We start from the raw sequence: 7,652 nt of genomic DNA, 5'->3' as shown, positions 1-7,652 counted from the left end.
CATCCTTTTGTCAAGATCTAGTAAACAGTTTCATTGGGAGTCCATCTTTGATGTGGGAGTAGAGAAGCATACTGCATTGTATCCTCACATCTGGATATGATAGTCTCCATTACACAGTTCCTATGCATCCCCTTAAATGAAAAGCCACAATAAAAAATCAACAGGGGCCCAGCAGCATGGCCTAGTGGCTAAAGTCCTCACCTTGAACGCGCCAGGATCCCATATGGGCACCAGTTCTAATCCCGGCAGCTCCACTTCCCATCCAGCTCCCTGCTTGTGGCCTGGGAAAGCAGTCGAGGATGGCCCAAAGCTTTGGGACCCTGCACCTGCGTGGGAGACCCAGAAGCTCCTGGCTCCTGATCAGCTCCGGATGTTGTGGCCTCTTAGGGAGTGAACCAGCAGATGGAAGATCTTTCTGTCTCTCCTCTCCATAAACTTGATTTGCCTTTCAAAAAAAAAAGTTTATTTTGGTACAAAAATTTTTTTAATTCATACACCCAAGCACATAAGGGGTCTTTGAAAGTTCATGAAAGAAATATATAAGGAACTGCAGATCTCAATTTTTCACACCAAAATAAACTTTTTCCATTTTCTCATGAGCAGCTTAAAGTGCACTCACAGAACAAAGCATTACATCCTGTTGTCCTAAGTTTCAGCCATCATTTTAATGAATGTTGTTATAAAATTAGGCTTTTAATTTTAAATATATTCCTATTGACAGTTCTACTTTTACAGAGCTGTTCATCTTTAACATGGTTCTTACTCATTTGATTTCCTAATCATAAGTTCCTATTCTAAGATTTCCCCTTCACAGGGGTGAACATTTTACATTCTGATACACACTAGTGAACCTGTCTTGCAAAAGTAGTTTTTACTCTCAAGGCTAGGAAAATCAGTCATGCCTCAATAATAGTTGATGAAATTTACCAAGTTGTGTTAATTTTTGTTACTCTTTCTCCCACTGGAGAGTCTACACAATAGAGAATGTGATAAAGGTAATTTACTACATACAACCTCTGTTGACAAGGTCCTGAAAATAACACTGAAGTTGTGGCACACTGTGTTAACCCTCTGACTGGAGTCCCAGTCGCTCTACTTCCAATCCAGTTCCCTGTTAACAAGCCAAGGAAAGATGGCCCAAATACTTGGGCCCTGAATCCATGTGGGAGACCTGGAAGAAGCTTCTGGCTCCTGGCTTTAGCCTGGCTGCTGTGCCCATTTGGAGAATGAACCAATGTATGAAAAAATCTGTGTCTCCCTCTCTCTATGGCTCTATCTTTCAAATAACCTTGAAAAGAAAAATGTCACTAGTAATTCCAACACTTGACTTTGCCTTAAGAGTGTGGAGAAAAAAAAAATAGTCAATTGTGTGGCATGTAAGATCAACAAAGTCCATTTTTCAGCCTATTCTGTTCCAAAAGATCATTGGATTTTACTGTATGAGACCAACAGATGGGGTCAACACTGTGGCATACCGTGTGAAGCCACTGCTTGCATGTAGGTGTCCCATAAGGGTGCTGATTCAAGTTCTAGAAGCTCCACTCTGAATCCAGTTCCATTAATTTGTCTGTGAAGCAGAAGATGGCTTAAATGCTTGCGCCAAAGTGGGAGAACTGCATGAAGCTCTGGGCTCCTGGCTTCCGCTTCGTACAGTTCCAACCGCTGTGGTCATATTGGGAATAAGCCAATAGATGCAAGATTTCTCTCTCCCTCTAACTCTGCCTTTCAAATAAATAAAATATAAATCTTTTTAAATATAGCATTAGACAAGATTGAGAAGATAGGAACCAATGTGATGATGGATTGGGGGAAAAAAGAAGCTAACTATAACAAGGCATTACCAAGTTGGTATTGCAAATTGTAGTATTTCTACATTTCAAAGCTGTCTCTCTGAACTAAGACTTTCAGGTTACCTGTTGTGAATACAAACACACGATACTAAAGAGGATCACAATTTTCATGTATTACATATTTTCTCAATGAAATGAATAAATTTTGAGAGCCTGTGAAGGACTTGGCAACGCTAAGATGATGTAGATTCAGCAATGAACAAAGTATCTTCACATTCTGGCAGACACTGAATTTTGCCATCATGAAGCTTCTGCAAGCTATCTGTGAAACTTCAAGAAAGGTCTAGATATAGATTGAAGCACTTACTGTATCAACCCCAAGAGTTCTCTTCTATGTATGGGCCATTGAAACATGAGGAACTTTGTTGAAACACTGATTTTATGAAACAGTGCTTTTCCATAGATATGACTGGAATAATTCACAAGACACTGGATTCTTCAAAACATTTTCTTTATAGAATTTTCTTCCTGTGTGGAATATCCAACATTCTCACCACTTCTATTATTGTTTCGGGATAAATCACCAATATGGATTCTGTGATGAACTGTATGGTTTGCTCACCGACCGAAGTTCTTACCACATATCTCACAGCTGAAAGGTTTCTCCCCTGTGTGAACTCTCTGGTGTGCCTAAAGCTGTGAAGACCGACTGAAGACTGCCACACTTGTCACATCTGTATGGTTTCTCTCCAGTGTGGACACTCTGATGAAGCTGAAGACTGGAGGCCTGACTGAAGTATCTGCCACACTTCCCACACGTATAGGGCTTCTCTCCCGTGTGCACCCTCCTATGCATGTCGAGATTCAAGCTCCACTTGAAGCCCTTCCCACACACCTCACATGTGTATGGCTTTTCTCCAGTGTGCACTTCTTGATGGTCTCAAAGGTGTGAACTCCTACCAAAGCTCTTCCTACACACATCACATCTGAATGAATTTTCTCCACTGTGGACTCTGATTGGCCAGAAAATTGGAAGCCTGTCGGAAGTCCTTCCCACATTCCATGCAATTGTACTGTTTCTCTCCTGTGTGTATCCTGCAAGGGATTTTGAGATCTGGACTTTTACTGAATCCCTTTCCGTATTTCTTACATTTGTATGGCTTCTCACCAGTGTGAGTCAGCTGGTGTGTCTGGGGACATGAACTCTGAGTGAAGCCCTGCCCGCACTCCTCACATTTGTACGGTTTCTCTGTACTGTGAGCTTTCAGGAGGATTTTAAGGTACAAACTCTGCTGGAAGGCTTTTCCATATACCTCACATTTATTGGGTCTCTCTCCAGTATGAACAACTAGACGAACTTGATAATGGGAGTGCCTCCTGAAGCGCCACACTCTTCACATGAGTATGGTTTTTCCCCAGTGTGGACTCCATGATGTGCCTGAAAACTTGAACAGTAAACGAAGCCCTTGCTACACATTTTACACACACACGGTTTCTCTCCAGTGTGGACCCTCTGATGGGCCTGAAATTGGGAAGGCTGAATAAACACTTGTAAGGTTTTTCTCCTGTGTGGACCCTCTGATGGAGGTGGAGATTTGAGCTGTAAATGGACTGCTTCCATGCTTGCAACGGGGGAATCTCAACTGAACTTGAACTGTGGTTATGCAACAAGGTGGAGGAATCCACCATGGGGGGAGGGTTTGGGGAGGGGTGGGGAGAATCCAAGTACCTGTGAAACTGTGTCATATAATACAATGTAATTAATGAATAAAAAATGGACTGCTTCCTATACTCCTCACACTTGTATGGTTTCTCTCCTGTGTGGACCATGCAGTGGTTATTGAAGGCTGATCTGTGCTGGAAGTTCTTCCCACATGGATCACATCTGAATGGTTTCTCCCGAGTGTGGATTCTCTGGTGCTCCTAGAGGTGAGACTTTGTGCATGAAGGTCCTCCCACATTCCTCGCAAGCGTAAGGATTCTCTCCCATGTGTAGTCTGTGATGAATGGTAAATGTTGATTTGTGACTGAAGCATTTCCCACAGTCCTCACACTTGAATGGCTTCTCCACAATGTGGGCTTTCTGTTGAGCTTGCAGGTATGAGCACTGACTGAATTCTTTATCACATGCAGCACACTTATAGCATTTCTCTCCCACGTGAATATGTTGATGCATACAAAGAGCTGAGCTGTAACAGAAGCTTTTCCCACACTCATCACATATATGAGATTTCTAAGTGCAACTGCTGATGGAGGTCAAAGTTGGAGACATCATTGAGGGAGTTCTTATGCTCACTGTACTGGACAGATGTTTGTCCTATGAGTCACATGCAGTCCTGTCTCAACTGGGCAGGAAGAATCACCTTGTGTGGGGAACTGAAAATGATTTGTCATGGAATCTTGAGATCTCGCAAGCTGTTCCAAGATCTGTTCACAAGAATGTTCTTCATGTGATTCTGTTTCTGGAATGGTCTCCATCTCTATTGGATCTTCTCTGTTGTGAGGTCAGAAAATTCAGAGATGTGGATGGCAGAAGTTTCTGCTCAGAGTTCTCACAATGTAACACTCAGCTGAAAGCTCTGAAACTTAAGGACTCCAGGAAGAGCTCAGTTTGTCTTTCAACCACTGATTCATTTCCCCAATGCCCACAACAGTCAAGGTGTCCAGGCTGAAGCCATGAACCAGAACTCAATGTGGTTTCCCATATGAGTGGCAGGAACCCAACTACCTAAGCCAATATCTGCTGCCTCCACGGTGTGTGTTAGCAAGAAGCTGAATTAGGAAGCAGCTCCCATATGGGAGGCAGGCGCCCCAAGTACCATGCCAAACACTCACCCCCATACATTTTTAATAAGACCTGAGACACACCAAGTCTCCAATGTTTAGCATATGTAGAAGCTAAAGACTTAATCTTAAATTTTGATAACATAAAAATAAACTACTAACCTATTGTTCACTTAATTTCAAAGCTGGTATAGAGTATACATAGTGATTCTGTAGTTGTAAAATTATGAGGCTATAGAATAATGAAGATAAGAGTTAATAAGAATTAGAAGGAAAAGCAGTATTTACTTTGCAGCTTGAGTGCTCAATTTGTATATCCAAATCAACAAATACATTGAAATAACTATATTTACATATTCAATACTCCTGAATTTTTTACTCTGTGTCACTCAGTCTCTCAAATAAATCTATTAAGATAGTACTTCTAGGGCAAGCATTTGATCTAGCAATTAAGGTTCCCTTCAGGATGCCTGCATCCCATATGCAAGCCTGGTTCCAGCTCCAACACGGACTCCAACTCCTTGCTAATGCAGACCCTGGGAGGCAGCAGTGACAAGTTAAATAACTGTTGTTGTTCAACCCATCTGGACAATAAGTAGCTGGACTCTATGCTTGGTATATGTTTGCAATGAAAGAATCTTGATTGAATTTGAACTGTAATACTGCATCAAGGTGGAGGAATCCACCGGGGGGAGGGGAGGGGGAGGGAGGGGGGGATACCCAGAGCCTATGAAACTGTCACATAATGCAAAATAATTAACAATAAAAAAAAAATAACTGTTGTTGCTACCAACACAGGAAATCTGTACTGCTTCCCCAGCTCCAAGCTTTGACCACAGCCCAGCCTCAGGCACTGTGAGCATGCAGGGAATCAATCATTGGATGGGAGCTGGCTTGCCTGCTCTCTCTCTTGCTCCCTTTCCTCTCTCCCATCTTCCTTGAATAAATAATCCTGAATAAATAAATAAATGAAGAATTTTTAAAAGCCACCTTTTCCTTTGCTTCAGCAGATGTTTCATAATCAGCCTACAATTAACTCTGCCTTAGGTCATTTTATGGGAAAGGTACTTCCACCTAGGAACAATTAACATGAAATACCTAATAGCATACTAATATACATTTAACATTAATGCAGAGTGGAAGTCTAGCTCTTGCTCTCAGGTTTCCTCTGTAAGGACAAAAGGGCAGAAAGTTGAACTGCTAACATACACCATTTGACAATCTCACAGCCAAGGCCATGCACCAACTTTTTCCTCAGTCTCGCCAAAAGTACAATGGCAACATTCTTTGCATGTCCCTTTGTGCTGGTAAGTCGTCCTCCAGAACTGTTAACGACACATTCTACTTCGGAACAGATAGCAACTTCAGAGCAGCACACTTAAGACCATCCACCTTTCTCCTCTGACATACAGACTCAGGATGCTCCATGAAGCTTTTTCACTGAGATATGCCAAACCACAAGCTTTCAATAGCCTGCCTGGATAGCCATGTAGTTCAGAACCCCCCAAGGCTCACACTCCTATCTGTTAATTCCACCATCAGTGTCATGGGTCTGGAGTTAGTATGTCTCAGACATGCCACATGAGTATACCCCTTGGTGGCTGTGTGATCTTAAACTTTTAAGTTCACCTGGTTTCATCTTGGTTTGACACCCACAATATTGGCGCAAAGAGCACATAGTCTGAGTTGAGCCATGTACATCTGGATGTTCTAGCTGTAAAACAGGCAATGTGGCATGAAGGGACTGAGCACATCGGTGGGCAAGGGAGCTATTCACAAGCCAGCAACCCTAGGTTTGTGACTAACCCTGGAACAGCAAGCAGAAGACCAAATGCCCTGGTTCTATCTCTCCTTTGTACCTCCCTCTGGTTAAAAATAACAAAAGACAGCGTCCCTGGTCTCAATACTAACTTTTCTTCTTGCTTTCCTTGAGTTTAAATAACGGATCAAAGCATACCAAGACTCTGTTAATACCTTCTCCCTTACATTTTTTAGTTTTACTTAATATTAGAAAACCTACTCTAAGAACTGCTAGCTTCACAAAAGATAAGGATTAATGAAAGCTTTTGTGCGACACCTGGGTTCTTTTGGGGACATAAAAGGCTCTGTATTCTTAAACAAAGTACATCATCCTGAAAGTGTGGGTGATGGTCACAGTGTATGTTATAAATTCATTTCTCTATTAAGCATCTTCTTGTTCTTTGATCAGTTATGACACTGGCACATGCCTGAAGAATCCTTTCCTTTTTTTAAGATTTATTTATTTTTAATTCAAAGGCAGATTTACAGAGAGGAGGAGAATCAGAGAGAGAAAGATGTTTCATCTACTGGGTCACTCCCCAAATGGCCACAACAGCTGGAGCTGAGCCTATCAAAAGTCAGGAATCAGGAGCCGGGTCTCCCACATGGGTGCAGGGTTCCAAGGTTTCTGGCCATCCTTTACTGATTTCCCAGACCACAAACAGGGAGATGGATGGGAAGTGGAGCAGCCAGGACCTGAACCAGCATCCATATGGAATGCTGGTGGTTAGAGGCAGAGAATTAGCCTGTTGAAGGCACCAGCCCTGGAAGAGTCCTTTCTAAATGGAGCTTTTCATACACCGAGAACAATGGGCACACTGTTTTCATAACTGAATTCTAGGGAAAAGTTATATAGAAAAATTGTATTGTTTCAGTGTTACTTAAAACAGTAAACATGTGGGCCTGGCGCCATGGTCTAGTGGCTAAAGTCCTCACCTTGCATGCACTAGGATCCCATATGGGCGCCGGTTCTAATCCCAGCAGTACCGCTTCCTATCCAATTACCTGCATGTGGCCTGGGAAAGCAGTCAAGGATGGCCCAAAGCCTTGGAACCCTGCACCCACATGGGAGACCCGGAAGAAGCTCCTGGCTCCTGGCTTCGGATCAGCACAGCTCTGGCCGTTGTGGTCACTTGGGGAGTGAATCATTGGATTCACAGGCTGGATGGTAGGCAGTAGGCTCACCTGCTCCGGCAACGGAGCACTAGAGGAATTCTGTGGCAGAGACCCCGCAGTAATTAATTGTAAAAACTCTGACCTAAGAGTATATATTCAATC

General features: G+C 42.8%; 1 pseudogene; it reads right to left on the bottom strand.

Moving 5' to 3' along the window:
• Nucleotides 1–2,408: 2,408 nt before the first annotated feature.
• LOC131482162 (zinc finger protein 234-like) lies at nt 2,409–4,383 on the bottom strand (annotated as a pseudogene).
• Nucleotides 4,384–7,652: the final 3,269 nt, after the last annotated feature.

This window comes from Ochotona princeps, chromosome 16, assembly GCF_030435755.1.
Source record: "Ochotona princeps isolate mOchPri1 chromosome 16, mOchPri1.hap1, whole genome shotgun sequence".
Classification (NCBI taxonomy): domain Eukaryota; kingdom Metazoa; phylum Chordata; class Mammalia; order Lagomorpha; family Ochotonidae; genus Ochotona; species Ochotona princeps.
Note: the sequence above shows the minus strand (reverse complement) of the source record. Positions and strands in the feature narration are given on the sequence as shown.